Raw genomic sequence first — 19,317 nt, forward strand, 5'->3', positions numbered from 1 at the left:
GCAACTGGTTTCTGAATGACACTACTTCAACATACAAATGATACTTGAAGATCTTCAAGTATCATTTGTATGTTGAAGTAGTGTCATTCGAAAAAATTTAAGTGTCATTTCCCGATTGAAATAGTGTCATTCTAGAAACCAGTTGCATGATGCAACCGATTGCACAAGAATATTTGTAAACATTATTTAATGTGGAGTTTAATTCTATAGCACCAAAAGAAAGCTTAAATTAAATTAATACTATCAAAATAGAAAGCACATGCACATCTCATATTAAATGCTAGGTTTTAGAGATGGAAAATTTATCATATTTAATTATGGCTCTTATTTATCCTTTTTTTAACGAATTGGCTCATATATCTTGATACATATTTGTAATAGAGCATATTACTAAAGTTTCGATTTAGCCCTTGAATATAAAAAATTTAAGTTGCGCATTGCAGCATATTTGTTGTACATAAAAAAAAGTGTTAATAGGCAAAAATGTCTTGTTCCTTATGTTGTATATGAAAAATGTCCTACTTTATAAACTTAAGCATTTTATGCCCTAATTATGTGAAGTACCTATTTTACCCTTTGATGTTGATGAGTTTGCTTGGTTTTTTGTGAAAGTCTTACACATTTGACCGATTTGACAGCTATCGGTCATAAAAGTCAATGATTTGACAGCTATCAGTCAAGAGTAAATATGATAGGTGAGTGGCTAGATCATGTGTCCGCCGGGCAGACACATAATTTCATCGGACAGACACATGATTTTACCGGTCGAACACATGATCTAGCACCCAAATCATGTGTCCGACCGATAAAATCATATGTCCGCCCGATGAAATTATGTGTCCGCCCGGGCGGACATATGATCTAGCCATCCACCGGTCACATGTATTCTAGACTGATAGTTGATAGTTGATAGTTGTCAAATTGTTGACTTTTATGACTGATAGTTGTCAAATCAGTCAAATGTTTAAGACTTTAACAAAAAATCAAGCAAACCCATCAAATCAAAGAGTATTTAAAGAATAGAGCATAAAATGTTTATGTTTATAAAAGATGATATTTTTCACATATAACTTATGGAATATGGTATTTTAAATTTTCGCTCTTAAAAAAATCTGGAAAGAGCCAACGGTCTGAAACTTTATTTTTAAAGCGAATAATATAATTAAGGGTTAATTTGTTTTAAATCCATAAACTTTACACCATTTTTGGTTTTTCCCAAGATAAATAAAAGTTTGTTCTAAATACATGAACTTTCATAATTTTTGGAATTTCCCATAAAACTCAATTCAGATAAAATTAAATCTGACGTGAGGCTGAATTTTGCCAACGTAGAAGATATGTATGATGTTATATACTATAGAACTTGAATATTTTAATTATTGTGAAATAAATTTTACCAAATTAAACCTTTAAGATATTGCACAACAACAAAATCCGACTCTACGACAAATTTAATTTTATCAGAATTGACTTTCGTGGGAAATTCCAAAAAGTGTGAAAGTTTGTGTATTTTGAACATATTTTTATTTGTTTTGGGAAAGACCAAAAATTATGTAAAGTTTGTGGATTTAAAACAAATTAACCCTATAATTAAAAATCATTAGGATAAAGGGTAGGGATGTCATTTGATTTCTTAGCTGAATCATCTGTGTTTTTCAGCTATGAATAATTATTCCCCTAGGAAGTAGGAACGGGTCTACGTTTATCTCTGTGCCCGTACTATTATTTATTTATTTTTATTTTTTAATTTGGGAAATTTTTAATGTATATGTAGAGTATTAATTAAATTTAATAACTGGTGAGTAAGTAATAGTGTACGTTTGTAATTATAGATAGGGCATAGTTATCATAGTATTGACGGCACGCCATGCATCCACAATATTAATATGATAAACATTTTTTTTATTATTATTATTTAGAAGGAAAAGAAATCTTATTAACCAATATTATAAAAAGCTAATATTACGTTGAAGAAAATTTTATAAAATAATTAAGTGTGTTACGAGTAGAATAAGCATCTTACTTTTATGACATTATTAAAGTGATTAAAAGTAAATGAAATATCTCACCTACATTTCTTAAAAATATAAATATTAAAATATGGGACATACTAGAATTGAGGGAGAAAGTTTTTGAGAAGACGGCGAGAGCATGAGCAACATGAATATTTGCATCTCTCTAGAAACATAAACATTATAACTAATCCATACTTTGAATTCAAATTTTATATATACATGTCGAGAGTGATTCAAATGAGTTTATATATATATATATATATGGTATACTACATATCTTATATGAGCATCACTCATATTTAATTTTCGTTAGCCTTATTCTTTTTGGTTTAGACGTTTATTTTTATTCTAATACTTCATAAATTGGTATTGGAATTGTTAATTTTATAAATTATATAAAATAGTTTATAAAATTGATATAATTGATATTTTCGATATTTCAGGATATAATTGATAGTGTGAAAATAGTTTGAAGCTTAAAATGATATTTACCCAAAAATTAAAGTCCGATTTGTTCATATTCCCTTTAACTTCAAATTATTAATAAAAATAATAAATCGAACTTTGATTTTTATGTAATTTATAAAATTAACAATCCCAATAAAAATTTATGAAGTATTAGAATAAAAATAAACACATAAAAAAAAGATAACGCTAATGAGGGTTAATAGTGAATAGTGCTCACATAAGGTATGTAACATAGCATCTCTCTCTCTCTCTCTCTCTCTCTCTATATATATATATATATATATATATATATGGTTAGCTTCCAAGGCAACCACCTACTTAGATGGATAATAGAGACCACATCATGTCCGTTGGATGAATCTGAATCAAGGGATCATAAAATTCCATGATATTAAATTAATTTGGTATGTTTATGAAATCCCGTGAAATACTCCATTCCTTTTCTGATGTGATACCATTCGTCAATGAACGTAATAGCTGAACATTAGTATGTTCATTTATTTTCCTACGCACATATCGATGTTCATTTGTTTTTCTACGCATATATCATCGAACATTAGTATGTTCATTCATTTTTCTACGAACATAGCAACGAACATTAGTATGTTCATTAGTATTTTCTATGTGAACATTAGTATGTTCGTTTATTTTTCTACGAACATATCAACGAACATTAGTATGTTAATTAGTATTTTCTACGAACGTGTGGAGAGAGAGAGAGAGCGTGAGTTTGGAGAGAGGGACGGATCAGTTAGGGAAATAAATAAATATGGAAAAATTACAATAATTAATGGACGAATGATCACCGTTAAATTAAGCAAGATCGACGCACAAGATTTGGTCTTCATTCTCTGTATAAGAAGTGGTCTCCATAGAACTTCATCATATATATATATATATATATATATATATATATATATATATATATGGAGAGGTACAAATAAGAACCACTAAATAAAATAAGAATGGAGAATCATCTTAAGCCATTCGATCATCAAGATTTACTGTCGATGCATCATCTTGGTTAATGAATGCACAACTTGAGTTCGAATCCTGAAGGGAGCAAAAGTTTTATTTTTTTAGAATGCAGTAAATTAATAGCAGGTGCATTAATTTGTATAACTGATACAATAATTTTAATGGTTCTCATGTTCTCACGAAAATTGTGGTTCTCGATATATAGAACATCACCATATATAGAACAACACCATATATATATATATGGGATGGCTAAAATAAGTACACTTCTTAAGATATAAAACAAGAATCATTTTCAGCCCTTAGATCATCAAGATCTACGGTTGATTCATCATCACGTTGCATGAATTCAGGATCCTGGGTTCGAATCCCAAAGATAGCAAAAAATTATTTTTCGCAATTCATATCTTTATATAGCGAATTCATACGTGCTCTATATAAAATTCATATATTGAACATGTCAGTAATGCGGTTGAACATACGAACAATTTTATTAAACTTTTGGGGTTTTGGGGGTTCGAAACCTGAATACGTTCAACACAATTACCGATATGTTCATCAAAAATCTGGATGGCGAAATTTAATCTTAATTATTGAGTGTTCAATGGATCATGATCAATAGTTGAGATTTTGTTTCCTTTCTTCGAAAATATTTGCGTATATATATATATATATATATATATATATATATATATATATAGAACATAAGAACAATTCTCAGTCCATAGATCATCAAGATCTACGGTTGATTCGTAACCACGTTGGATGAATTCATGGTCCTGAGTTCGAATCACAAAGATAGCAAAAAAATTATTTTTCACAATTCATACCTTTATACAGCGAATTCATATATGTTCTACATAAAATTTATACATTGACAATTGTTTTTATTTCTTATTTTAAGAGATGTTCTCATGGTATATATATATAGGGGCGCGCTCCATTGAGACTCCCTATTTTTCGTGTAACATGAGGACAATGAATAAGACATATAATACTAATGAACAAGATGTATATACTGATGAAAAATAAAATTAAAAAAATTGATAATGAATAAGACATATATACTGATGAACAATGCCATATATACTGATGAATAACAAAATTTAAAATATTCTGCTCCCTCCAGGATTCGAACCCTGCGAAAAAAAATCTCCCTGCAGATATAATATCAACCATAGGATTGATAAAATAAATGCACCAGATCGTGCCCTAGATCTCACTAAAATTAAGGAGTCTCATTGGAGCGGCCTCCTATATATATATAGGGGCGCGCTCCAATGAGACCCCCTATTTTTCGTGTAACATGAGTACAATGAATAAGACATATAATACTAATGAACAAAACGTATATCTAATGAACAAGATGTATATACTGATGAAAAATAAAATTTAAAAAATTCGTAATGAATAAGACATATATACTGATGAACAGGGCCGCATATACTGATGAACAATGCAGTATTTACTGATGAATAACAAAATTTAAAATATTCTGCTCCCTCCAGGATTCGAACCCTGCGAAAAAAAAAATCACCCTCCAGATACAATATCAGCCATAGGATTGATAAAATAAACGCACCAGATCGTGCCCTAGATCTCACTAAAATTAGGGGGTCATTGGAGCGGCCCCCTATATATATATATATATATATATATGTATATGTTTGAGTTCAATAGAGAATTATCTTTTTATTCATTATGAACAAATCTATTCATTTTACGAACAGATCAACATAAGTAATGAACAGTCGTATTTAGTAAAAATAAAGAAAAACTCGCCACCAGCAGGATTCGAACCCTTGGCAAATTGATGTTCATGTGGTACATTGATCTGTTCATTAAAATTATAGACCTGTTCGTTTTTATTTTACGAATTCTATATTCTCCACAATATTTAGCTTCTCTGTTGGATCCTTCTCTCTCTCTCTCTCTCTCTCTCTCTATATATATATATATATATATATATATAGGAGAGGGCTACAATGAAAACACTTCTTAAAATATAAATATAAACGTTTTTTAATATACGAATTTTATCCAACATGGTTACGAATTCATCCAACATGGTTACGAATTGTGAAAAATTAATTTTTGCTACCTTTGGGATTCGAACCCAGGACCACGAATTCATCTAACAAGGTTACGAATCAACCGTAGATTTTGATGATCTAAAGGCTGAAAATTGTTTATATTTTATATTTCAAGAAGTGTTTTTATTTTAGCCCTCCCCTATATATATATATATATATATATATATATATATATAATAGGAATTATTTTTTAGTTCTTAGATGGTAAAAAATTATGATGAATTCATTACTTTAATTAATAAATTTTCGGTTTAAGATTCGAATTTTAAAGATAATTTTTATTTAATTCATAATTTTTTACAACAAATTTATTTTATAATATATCGTCACCGCTGGAATTTGAACCATAGATTTGTTCATTAAAGTAATGAATTCACCGTACATCATCATGATCTAAAGATTGAAATTTATTAGTCCGTATTATATATATATATATATATATATATATATATATATATATATATATATATATATATATATAGGGTGAGGTTAACATAGAAACCCCCCTTAAGATGAAAACTAGGAACCAATTGCAACCATTGATTTAGTTAAAATAGATGGATGAGATTAATCTGCAGATGCACATTTTAATTACTAATTTAAATGTAAAATAAATTAAAAGGATAACAATGTAATACAACCATTAAATATTTTAGACGTATTTCACTTTGGTAATTCACTTTCACTTTGTAAATTTCACCTAGGGTTTGCACACCATAGTAGACGAGAGAGAATTCGACGGCGGCGATTGAGGGAGAGTTTGGTCCGACGTCTGCGCAATTCAGGCGACAATTTAGGGAGAAAGGAAGAAAGGGGGCACCGTCGATCTGTAGAAGGTGGCGACGTCTGTGCAATTCGAACCGTCGATCTGTGCAAATCGACGGCGAGTTGTGGGCGGCGGCTTTGAAACCAGACGTTGGCGGCTGCAAATCGAACCAGACGTCGGTTGATTCGCTGTGCTGTTGAAAACCTGGCGACAGCGACGACGAGAGACGTTAAATCCAACGGAGGAAGGCACGCTTTCCTGTGCATCTTTGGGCTAAGGCGGCGACGGCGAGGGAGGTGAATAACGCATCTGACGGGGACGATTTAGCTTTCCGTCGACTGATTTAGTACTGGCGACAATCGAATCCGGGTTTTTGTAGTTTTTAACATTCATCTTTGAAATTTAGTTTGCATAGTTGCTTGTTTGAGTTGCATAGTTTCATTTTTTTTATTAGTTGCATATTTTGATGCGTAGTTAGAAATTTAAGATGCATAAATTATATTTTGTGGCTTGTTCATTGTGATTAGATGGGGAATGTTTTTTTTTCGGGGTTCATTGAATCTATTGTGTAATTAAATGTGTTTTTTGTATTGAGTGGGTGTTGAGATGTTGAAATTGCAAAATTTATTTCGTTGCTTATAGTTTCAAGTGCACAACATCACATTTGTGTTGTACAATTGGATTGCATAAGTTATTATATTTGGTGCATAGTTGGTGATTGCATAGATTCTTAAATGCACAATCCTAATTGTGTTGCACAAGATGAAATTGTAATTGCATTGTTCTTGGATGGAGTGCATAGGTCATTTATTGGTTTGTATTTCATAGATTAAATTGCACAGTTGATTATCGAAAATGCATATATGAAATTGGATAGTTGGTTTTCAAAAATTAAATAGCACATTAGAGTTTCAAAATTGCATTTTGCACTAATTATAATTGCATAGTGAATCCACAAGCAGCTCCATATGCACGGTAGAAATCCATACCATCTTCAAGAGTGGCAAATGTTTGACCTATTTTGGGTTTCAAAGAATCATCACATTCAGGAACGTAAACATCTTCCACATCTGTGGTATATATCCAAATCAAGTTGCATAGAACCTGTATGAAATAGCAAAATAAACTAAAACATTAATAATAATAAAATTTGTGCAACAAAAAATTGATATGCAAAAATATCTAAAATAACATTATATTATTAATTGTGCAACATCAACACATATCTATGCAATTACTATATCAACCTGTGCAATTATATGCAACACAACATCTGTGCAACGAATATAATTAGTTGTGCATCTGAAATAAACTCATAAATAAAATTGTGCAACATCAACACACATTCATGCAATTACAATACATATCTGTGCAGGTGTGCAATTGAAATCTACATATAAAACAAATGGATTATAAAACAAAGTATGGAAGAATATAAAAAAAAATTCAAGATGACGGAAAAATTAAAAAAAAAAAACATAAAATTTAATCTACAAAAAACTATAACTCTTTTATTAAAAACTAATTGGATAAAAAAACAAAATGGATAAAAAATGAAATTAAAACAAAACATCTATTATTAATTAAGAAAACCTTAAAAGACAAATATAACCTTCTCCTAATTAAAAACAAAAAAAAACGGCAAAATCAAACAAATTCCATCATTTTAGGCGCATTATTAATCAAATTAATCATAACCACTAGATCTTCAAATTTAAAGGCTAAGATTAGGTTCCTAGTTCTCATTTTAAAAAAGGTTTTTATTAGAACATCTTCCTATATATATATATATATATATATATAGAAGGGATTGGAAAAAGCTTGAACCCAATTCCTACAACGATGAATATGAACACATTTGAAATTCCCCGAGAGTTATACATGTGTGTGTGTGTTATCTATCGTGTGAACTACATTTTTTATGAGAACATGAGCTCGATTGCTCCATACATCCATTAAAATAATGCATTCACTGTAAATCTTTTTTATAGAACTCCTGAGAATATTTCTCAATTCTTATTTTAAATAAGGGTTCTATTTGAACATTGTCTTATACAAAATGCAAATATTTAGTTGTTATTTGAGTCCTTTTTCTAACCGATATGATTTAGTTGTAATATATATATATATATATATATATATATATATATTGTGTGTGTGTGTGTTTTGTGGAATTAAGCTTAATTTGTGGAATTCATGTGGTCTTTTCAGACAGTTGCGATGAAATTAAGGTCGAAAATTGTGGATTATGTACAAACGAGACAAAAGAATGCAAACTGGGGCTGATCGGCCCAGGTTTTTACAAACCTTTTTTTCGGCATTTTATGTATAGATGGACGGTCAGGTTCACTACTTTGTAATTTCATGTTTCTCTCTAAAATGAATATATATATATATATATATATATATATATATATATATATATATATGATGCAGTTCTAATGAGAGCCACAATTTTCTTACGAACATGATAATCATTAATTTAAAATAATTTAGGGTCAATAATTAATCTTAGTTCTCACTCTAATGTAAAGTTTTCAATAAAAGCTAGTTCTAAATTCGACTAAGAAATAATTCAACAATTTACAATTTACTAGCAATTGTATCATATGTACACTAAATTAAAAATGAAATTGGAGATCGACGACGTTCAAAATTGGTTCTAAATTCGGCTGATTACATATCTAATACTATCGGGGCTCGTTTGGTAATAAGTAATGCTGTACAAAACATACGGTTTTTTTTATAAATTAAAAGTCCACAAATATTACTGATTTTGAGGGAATCTATATACCACCTAATGGGGTGATATACGTAATACAAATCTTAATTATAACTATTATTAACTTTATATATTCTTAGTACATCATACTAAACACAAACAACATGTATTTTACAGATATTTTAACGCATTCTATCAAACATGATATTAATTTGATATTTAATAAAAAAATATTCTAATTAAATATATCACACTTTTATTTCATACCGCGTGCTAAACGAGTTCTTGATATACCCAAAAAATGAAGCACACAAGGGGGTACGACCGTACGTGCATGTGTAGGTGGAACGGTGGTTCGAGGGGGTCTATTCGTAACTTCTAAATTAGCTCTATTTCGGTGCTATAATTTTCGTCTTATAATTTGTTTACTCAAAAATGAATATGTTTTTTTGGTACACCTAAAATCCTTACCTCATTCATGATAATCTACGCAATAATAATAATTAATGAAACTAAAGGTAAACCGACTTTCAAACAAATCATTTTTCTATAGCTATGCAGTAGTTGACTAGCTAGCCTGTATCACTTTGGCTGTAAGATTATTTTACCATTCGAAATTGTATGTATTTTGTAAATTGTTAAGTTATTATTTTTATTTTTTTAGAATAATTGTTAAGTTAATTTTATATGGCACATAACTGTTCAAAGTATAGATTTGTTATTCTTATTTTTAAGAAATTCCATATAAATTACATGGAGGTCTATGTTGAATCCAGTCATATGATAAATTGAGATACTTTCATCCAATTCTAAGCGAAGGGAATTTAATTTTGGTGGAAATTTACATATTCGTTCATTCGTTGTGTTATTATGAAATAGAATAGACAGGCAGAATTATTTAAATTCAAAATAAAAAATTTAAGTTTCACATATTTGCAAATTTGACATTAATTTCAAATTTTAGTAATTCATGGTACTTTTATTTTCTATACATTTTTGTATTTCAAATCTAGAGTTGCGAAAGAGTTAGATTATTATGCTACATTTGAGAAATCACTCTCAATTACTATTACCTACGTAATACTCCCTCGGAGGGGTGGGAATTTCGGGATCGGGTAATCGGGTACCCGATACCCGACCCGAAAAAATCGGGTATCGGGTACCCTATACCCGAAAAATTAGGGGTCGGGGTCGGGTTCGGGTATTTAGGGTGTTAAAAAATCGGGTATCGGGTATACCCGATCGGGTATCGGGTATACCCGAAATACCCGATTTTTTAATTAAATGTATTTAAATTATTTAATTAAATTTTAATTCCTTAATTTCAATTTCAATTTAATTAAATTTTAATTTCTTAATTTCAATTTCAATTTCAATTTCAATTGGGCATGAAATTAGTGGTTACATTTTCGAATTTTTTTAAAAAAAAATCGGGTATTTTCGGGTATTAGGGTACCCTAATACCCGATTAAGGAAAACCGGGTACCCTAATACCCGAAATACCCGATTTTACACAGTTTGACCTGAAACATGTAATTTTGACCGGGTAATTAGGGTACCCGAATACCCGACTCGGGTACCCGAGTCGGGTATTAGGGTACCCGATTTTTTTTCGGGTTCGGGATCGGGTATCGATTTTCCGTCTTAATCGGGACCGGGTACCCGATTTTTTGGGGGACCCTCCCGTCTTTTGAATTTATTGATATTGAATCTATACTTAATTTTTTAGTCGAACAAAATGTTCATCAAACTCAAACACAGTATAATATAAAAACAAGAATAAAAGGAAAAGAAATTCAACAAATGAAGAAAAAAAATATTCGGGCTTTACAGGCAGCAAAAATATAAAGAAATGAATCGATTTAAGCTGCAAAGCGGATCCCAAAATCTTCAATATCCGCACGTTAAATTTCGGCTTCTGGAAATATTTATTTTTCCACAGAGCCGTAGTACGGTGCAGTTCGTCGCCGTAAATTACGTACAATTACACGCATTCACAGTTTCTTTCATGGCTAAAAGCGTAAATTGAATATACATACATACATACATGGAGTATATATAAACACGACGACCGCCGTGTGGAAGAGAGGTGGCGGCGACACGGGGGGGGGGGGGGGGGTGGAAGACGATGCAATGAAATGTGATTGAGAAGTTTTCCATATTTATAGTGAATCCCTTGTGTTTGGCTTTTTTCATTGTACATAATTAGGTCTAACTTTATAGGAGTTTCTAGGCCCATAATATTTATGGACTGGGCTTTTTGCTTTCGGAACTTGCCCTGGCCCATGTTGAGCCTAATAATCTTATTATGCCCTTGAATGGAATGGGATGAACAATATTTTGGTTACAAAAATCTTATACCTTACCAAAATAAATATGATATCTATAACTATAAGGGATAAGGTTCAAAATTCAAATACACTTGTACCTATATATTGGGCTTCATGTACTCGTTTTGCACAACACACAACTCATTTGTTAGGCTTTAAATCTATTTGTTAGGCTTTAAATCTACAGGGATTTTTTCTGGATTCAACTTGTTCATTGTGGATTCATCTTCGGGTTTTATCAATTTAATTATATATATTATTTTTGTTCTTATTTAATTATGTTAGAGTTAAGTTTTTATCTGATTTTAGAGTTTGTATAACTTAATGGAGTAGAATTTATGTTTTAATTTATTGATAGTCTATGATTTATTATTCCTCATGCTCATTTCATGTGGAATTTTTGGACAATATTTTGCATATTTAGTTATTCAATTTGAGACTTAGCGATGATAATTGTTCATCTGATTCAGGAATACATGATATAATTTACCTCGAGTCATAGCAAAGAAAGGTGGGTCATATGAAGCCATTCCGAATGTGTTTTTAGGAGGTTAGTATACATGCATGTATTACATTAAACTTAATAATAATAAAAAATATATGGCACGTCGTTTTTTTCTGCATAATGATACTTCTTACAAGCCATAGGAAATTTTTGTTTACACCATATTCTATACGTAATACAAATAATCAAACGCCGTCTATGTTAGGTTAAATTAAATTATCTTTAAGAGTCCGTATTAAATTTTATGGAGTATTATTATATATAACAACCATAAAAAGTATTCATAAAAATAAAAAGATAATTTTTTTTTTATTTTGATTATGTAACTGAACTGGTCAATGGAGTGGAATTACTTGGTGGAAAAAATCAAGAAAAAGATCAGCGGGTGGAACAATCGGAAATTTTCTTTCGCGGGAAGGATTACCTTGATTCGATCTGTTTTGTTTTCGATCCCTATTTACCAACTGTCCTTCTCTAAGGTACCCAAATGTGTGTTGTCCGAAATTAGATCCCTTTTGAGTAAATTTCTGTGGGGGGTGGTCTGGAGGCTAGAAAAATTAATTGGGTAAATTGGGAGGAGTTGTGCACTGATCCAAGTATTGGGGGGCTGGGGTTTAAAAATCTTGATTGGTTTAATTCAGCCCTTATGGCTAAGTGGATCTGGAGGTTTTTGACGGAGAGAGATTTGTTGTGGGTTAGGGTGGTGCGGGCAAGTCAAGGGGACATCTGTTGGGATGGAGAGGGTCTTAGGGTGAAGGAGACCACATCGATGAAAATAGGATGGTGGAAAAAAGTGCTGGGGTTAAGCTGGGGGAAGGGGGAAAGTGGCTCAGACAGAATCTCGAATTTCAAATTGGAGAGGGCGATTCCACATCATTTTGGCATCACTGTTGGGCAGGGGAGAAACCTCTCTCGGAACTATTCCCTAGGCTGTTTCATCTTAGCAACAATAAGGGAGGCTTCATCAACAGTATGGGAGAGTGGGTGGAAGGAATTTGGGAGTGGAAATTTTCATGGAACCGGGATTTGAGGGATTCTGACCAAGAACGAATCACTCACCTTCTTTCTTGTATCAGTAATTTTCCGATTTGTGCAGGCAAAAAAGATAGCTGGAGATGGAAAGCCGATCCAAGTGGAAGATTCTCTGTTAAGACGACGTATAAGGCGATTGATTCGCAAGCAATTCCAACTGATCATCAAGGAAAGAAGGAGTGGCCAATGATTTGGAAAGCAAAAGCCCCATTTCAAGCAAAAACAACAGCATGGAAAGTTTTGAAGGGAAGACTGCCAACTTGTGACGAACTCCAAAAACGACAGGTCAATATTCCAACCTTAGAGGCTCTCTGTATCTTCTGCAAATCTTCCCCAGAATCCATGGACCACATCCTTTTTGAGTGTTGCAAATCAGACGAAGTTTGGAGGGGGATTCTTGGCTGGCTCAATAAACAGACGACCCTCCACCATAAGGCTTATGACCATTTTCTTGCTTTCGTACATCTTGGAAATAAGGAGGACACTGATTTTCTTATTGGTGTGTGGATTTGCACAACGTGGTGTCTTTGGAAAGAGAGAAATGAGGGTAAATTCAACAAAAGCCCATGGAAGACTGAGAAAATAATGGCAGAGATCAAAACAAGAATCTGGGGGTGGTCGCTGGCGTTTAATCAGAAGACAGAACCAGGCGAGTTCAGGAGATGGTTCTTTGGGGTGAATTTGTGTGGCTAAGTCAGGTGTTTCTTCCTTTGTATTTCTCTTCTACTTTTTGTGTTTCGTTATTTTTTCCAGTTGTGTTGTTGGTGGGGTACCTCTGGTACCTTTGATTTCTTCATTATAAAAGTTTTTACCTTTGCCTGATCAAAAAAAAAAAAAAAAAGATGACACCTCATCATTTTGATCCATGACGGCAACAAGACGTTCCACCATTTTCTGATCGACGACAATTTGATACTTACTCCCTCCGTCCGCCAAAATTATGTAAAATTGCTTGGGCACGAGATTTAATAAAATTGGTGATGATTTTGATGTAGTGGAGAAAGGGTCCCACCACTTTATGAGATGTGTGGTTGAGATTGAATTTTGAGTGGGTTTTTTGTAAATAAAGAGTGTTAGTAAGGATAAAATATTAAAGAGGATGGTGGGACCATTGCCATAAAAGGAAAGTGACATAATCTTGGCGGACGCCAAATATAGTAATTTTTACATAATCTTGGCGGACAGAGGGAGTATTATTTAGCATCCCTCCATACTAATTCATTTCATCCATGTGATATTGATTGAGGATCGATCCTTCAGAATCGTTGCGTTTAAGAAGTATCCTCACCAACACAACAATTTTCACGAGGAGATCTTCTTGGATAACAACACCACAGTTATCTCACGAGGGCTTCATGGTCAATTTTCAATATATAGTGGCATTGAGATTAATAGGGGACTTGTTCTTATCATTACGACAAGAACTAGAAGCCATTTGAAATAAAGAGGGATGTAGGAAATAGAAGTAGAAGAGTAGAAATTTAAGTGCCACAACAATAAGAGCAAAAAAAAATTAAGTAGACAATAGAATACGTCAAGAGCTTGGAATGCTTAGAGAGAGAAGATAGCAGAAATTGTGTTAGGATTAGGGAGTGGGTATTTATAGAAGAAAAATGAGAGAGTTTGAATTTTTTTGGCTGTATGTCGGTTCGGACGGTTTGAACCATGGAATCGCTGGTTTGGCGCAATTCTAAAAAAAATTATATATGAATCGTCGATTCGAAGAAAATATAACCAAAATTGGACCGTCTAAAAGTGATTACAGTTTCGATTCAGAATCATTGACCGCGGTTTCGATTTCGGGCTGATTCTGACTCAGTTTGGCCACTAGAGATGTCAAAAAAGCCCGAAACCGACGGGTCGACCCGAATAGACCGATAAAAAAGGTGGGTTAGGGCTGAAAATTTTTAGCCCGAAAAAAATTTAGCCCGAATGGCCTGAACCGAAAATAGCCCGAGCCCAATAGGGTTGGCCCGAAAACCGAGTGGGTTGGCCCGATTAACCGAACACTTTCTTAATAATTGATTTCTAAACTTTAATACTTTACTTTTTAATTTGATAATAACATTTTGATGCTTGTATAATTTGTTTTGATTTTTTCTAACGATCAATAATAAATATTTATGATATAAAAGTCAAAGAAAGATAGTAATTTATGTTATATCTATATACAGTTTTTATTGGAAACAAAGTTAAAATTAGATATTATGTAAATTTACATTAAAACAACACTAATTTTTGTATCTAAAATAAGGTGAAATGTTTTGATTTAAAAAGCGCGACATATTTTTATTACAATAATATGATTATCCATATAAAAAATTATACATATAAAAAAAACGTAAATTTGTGGGCCCGAACGGGCTAGCCCGAAACCGAGTGGGTTAGGGTCGAAAAATTTTAGCCCGAAAAATAAAAAAACCGACTAGCCCGAACCGAAAATAACTCGAAACCGAATGGGTTGGCCCGAAACCGAGTGGGTTGGCCCGATTGACATCCCTATTGGCCACCTCTAATTAATTTATAGCTATGTGATAGGCCAGAAGACGTTACAGGTTCAAGGATAATTCTTTGTTGTCACTTCTCTATATATATCTATATATCTCTTGATTTATGTGTTGGCGGGCCTAGTCATAGGATGTCGTAAAATTATAAGTATGATTATTTTTTATTTTATTATTTTAATTTGAATAGTTTAAAAGCCCACGCTATTTTTAATATTCAATCGATCGATGATGATTGAGATTGGTGAAAGGTATATATGATAGATAACATAGACATCTCTATCATGTATAGTAAATCACCTCAATATATTTATTACAATGTTTAGTTATTTTTAAAAAAAATCCACCAGAATAGAGGAAAATAAATATTAAAAAAAAAAAGACCCAAAGTTATGATAAGGTGTTGAAATGGATATAAGTATTCTTAGGATGAGTATGTGAAGAGACTGAGCTGCCCTTAAATTAAATATGACAATTTCATGTGTGAATGTGAGAAAGCTCTACTAGTGTCTTTGACATTGTTGACAAACTATTTAGGTATTGATCCTGAAGGGAAATGATTAAGATCCTGGTTGGTACAGCACCAAATAGATTATTAAATATAGTATTTAATTTTAAAGGTTTTGATAAATAAAATTTAAAATTATTTCGAAATTGTAATTTTAACATGATTATTAAATTATGACAAATTAAATCACCATCTTTTATTACGTCCCGTCAATTGTTTTCGGTCATTGGATTGTTGAGTTAGAATTTACGTATATTAGTTCGCCACGTAATATTCATGTTACGACATCGTTTACTATAAAATTGTTGAATATTGAAAATTATTGTGCAAAGGATATTGTCCATTTATAATTTGGAGAAATTATTTTATTAAAATAGTACGAAACTACATCGTTTAAGTCTCACAAAAACAACATTGTCTTTACTAATACATGTCCTGAAGGGATATGATTAAGATCTAGCTGGTTAGTACAACACCAAATAGATTGTTGGATATGGTAGTTAATTTTAGAGGTTTTGACAAATAAGAGTAGCAGACTATTTCGAAATTGTAATTTTAACGTGATTTTTAAAGCATGACAAATTAAATCACCACTTTTTTAATTTTTTATAATGTTTTACCTTCAGTTTTTTTCGATTGTTGGAATTGGGGGGATCGAAAAAAAATTCGGGGATAGAAAAAATTAAAAAAGTGGTGATTTAATTAACTACACTTTAAAAATGAAGTTAAAGTTGCAATTTCAAAATAATTCGTGATTTTATTTTGCCAAAACCCCTTAATTTTAATTGAAATATGATGATTTGATTGTACACTCATGATTTTCATAAATTCGAAGATTGAAATATTATGAAAAGTGACTACAGTATTGTAAAAGTCGATCAAATGTTAGAACAATTGATCAGAATATTGTGATAGTTCAATCAGATTCATGTCATAGGATATCTAATCAGATTCCTTTTGGCACCATGCGTGGACGGAAGAGAAGAGTTTAAGTGATCGGTTTCCGAGACTTTTCCGCCTAAGTAACAATCCCGAGGGCTGCGTTAGGAGTATGGGGAGATAGGTGGAAGGACAGTGGGTGTGGAATCTTGAATGGAGCCGTGCTTTGCTGGATAGAGAGAAAGAACAAGCAGATCTTCTTCTTTCATTTATCAACAACTTTCAGATAAATGAAGGAAAATTGGATTGTTGGAGATGGAAACTCTCGCCAGAGGGTCTCTTCACAGTCAAAACGGCATACAAAGCAATTTTCAATCAGGGGGCACCTCCCACCCAAAGCAAGAATGGGGTTTTCTCCACCATCTGGAATACCCCAGCAATGCACAAGGCAAAGTCAACTGCATGGCGAATCATAAGTGGGAGGATGGCGACGTGCGACAACCTTTTGAAGAGAAACGTTCCAATCCCAAATTCGGAGATGTTATGCGTTTTTTGCAAAACACACAATGAAGATGCAAATCATCTCTTCTTTTCTTGCCAAATGTCCTCTGATATCTGGTACAACCTCTTTCGTTGGGTTGGCAAGCAGTCTGCACTCCCTTCATCTGCAAAAGCTCACTTTGAAGTCTTCATTAATATGGGGAGTAAGAAAGAGTTTGGTCTTCTCTCTGGTGCATGGTTATGTGCGGTTTGGTGTTTGTGGAAACAGAGGAACGCATGTAGATTTAATCAAGTTCCATGGGTCAAAGAAAAGGTGATTGCTGAGATCAAAACTAGGCTTTGGGGATGGCAGCAGATTTTCAGCCGGTCACCACCTTCAAGGGATTTTAGATCCTGGTTTGGAGCCGCCTGTGTTGAAGATTAGTTTTGACTTGGCCTCCTCGCTCCTGCTGATGAAGGCTTTCTTTCCTTTTGTCTTTCTAAGTTTTTTTGTAACCTTGTTTTGACTTCTTTTGGCATCCCTGGTGCCTGTTGCTTTTCTAGTAATAAAATCTAATATCCTTTTCCTGATCAAAAAAAAAAATTGTATGCAACAAACAATCTTGAAAAATTATGCGTGCAAGAGACTTTCGATATAAATGTGTAAGAGTGACTGAGTGAATGTGATATTAAAGGGCAGTTTAGTAATTTTGAATATATCTTACGTATTTTTATGAAGTAAAGTAATTTTAATGTCTTTGTTATTAAAAATGAGTAGATTTCCACCCAGATAAGATTGCGGAAAAAAGAAGAAGAGAGGACAATATGGATTGTTTAAAAGGAATTTTTTTGGTATAGTATTTGGATAAGAAAAAGTGTTTTTAGCGTTAATGGGTTGTACCATTTTTTATCAGAAAAAAAGGATTTATTAAAACAAAAACCAAGGTACCAGAGCTACCGAAACAGAATTATAAAAGAGAACTAATCAAGTCATTAGAGCACCAATCAGAGAAAGGAAGCTCCTTTGAAATGATATCAAAACATTTATTCCAACTCCACGCCCTAACTTTAATCTCCGAAAGAATACTAATATTAACCGTTCCCACAGCCTCGAACCTGTCTTCGTTTCTCTTTCTCCAGATCAGCCAGATGGTACACACCCAGATTGACATCAAGAACTTCACGGTCTTTTTCTTATTGCTCAAGTTCACAAACGATTGAAAATGCAATCCAATCTTATTTGGTCTTACCGTTGAGAATCCAAGCCACTTCTGAATCTCGTCCCAGGTCTCCATGGTTTTTGGACAGCTTAAAAAGAGATGTTCCGCTGTCTCCCCCAGAGAATCGCAGACATTGACGTAGCCAGAGGGGGGGTAGTGGGGGCACTGGGCCCCCCTGGAAATTTCAAAAAACACTAGGGGTATTTTAGTAATTTTATATTTAATATTAAATAAATACATAAATATTCTTATTTTAGTAATAATCCCAATTTTTCTCTACGTGTAGGAGATAAGCTATTGAACGATTGTAAAACTAGTGTTGTAAGGGTGTGTTTACTTTGGTTGAAAAAAAGTTTATTGAAAAATGATAGATAAGAAAAGGTGAGAAAATATTTTTCTCCTTTTTTTTTATCATATATTTTGCTAGAGATGAAAAGATGATAAAATGTTGAAAAATATTTTCACATCCATATCTTAGAATAATATTATCTAATATTGGAGAGAAAATGAGTGAAAAGGGGATGCCCGATAAAATATTTCACACTGGCCAGAGAAAATTTTCCATCATAATAAACATGTGAAAATGGTGGAAAATGGATGAAAATGTATTTTTTCTTTGTTTTCCATCAAAATTAGTGTATTTGGTAATAAAATGAATAAGTGATTAGATGTTTTTTGCTTATATTTATTCCATATTAGAAAATTGAAATAAATTTAGCTGGCATGGTCCGAAAATGAATATTGATTAAATTAGTTGGGACGAAGAGAGTATTTGGCCCCCCCTAGCTAAAAAGTCTGGCTACGTCACTGATCACAG

The sequence above is a fragment of the Salvia miltiorrhiza genome, chromosome 6 (assembly GCF_028751815.1).
Source record: "Salvia miltiorrhiza cultivar Shanhuang (shh) chromosome 6, IMPLAD_Smil_shh, whole genome shotgun sequence".
Taxonomy (NCBI): domain Eukaryota; kingdom Viridiplantae; phylum Streptophyta; class Magnoliopsida; order Lamiales; family Lamiaceae; genus Salvia; species Salvia miltiorrhiza.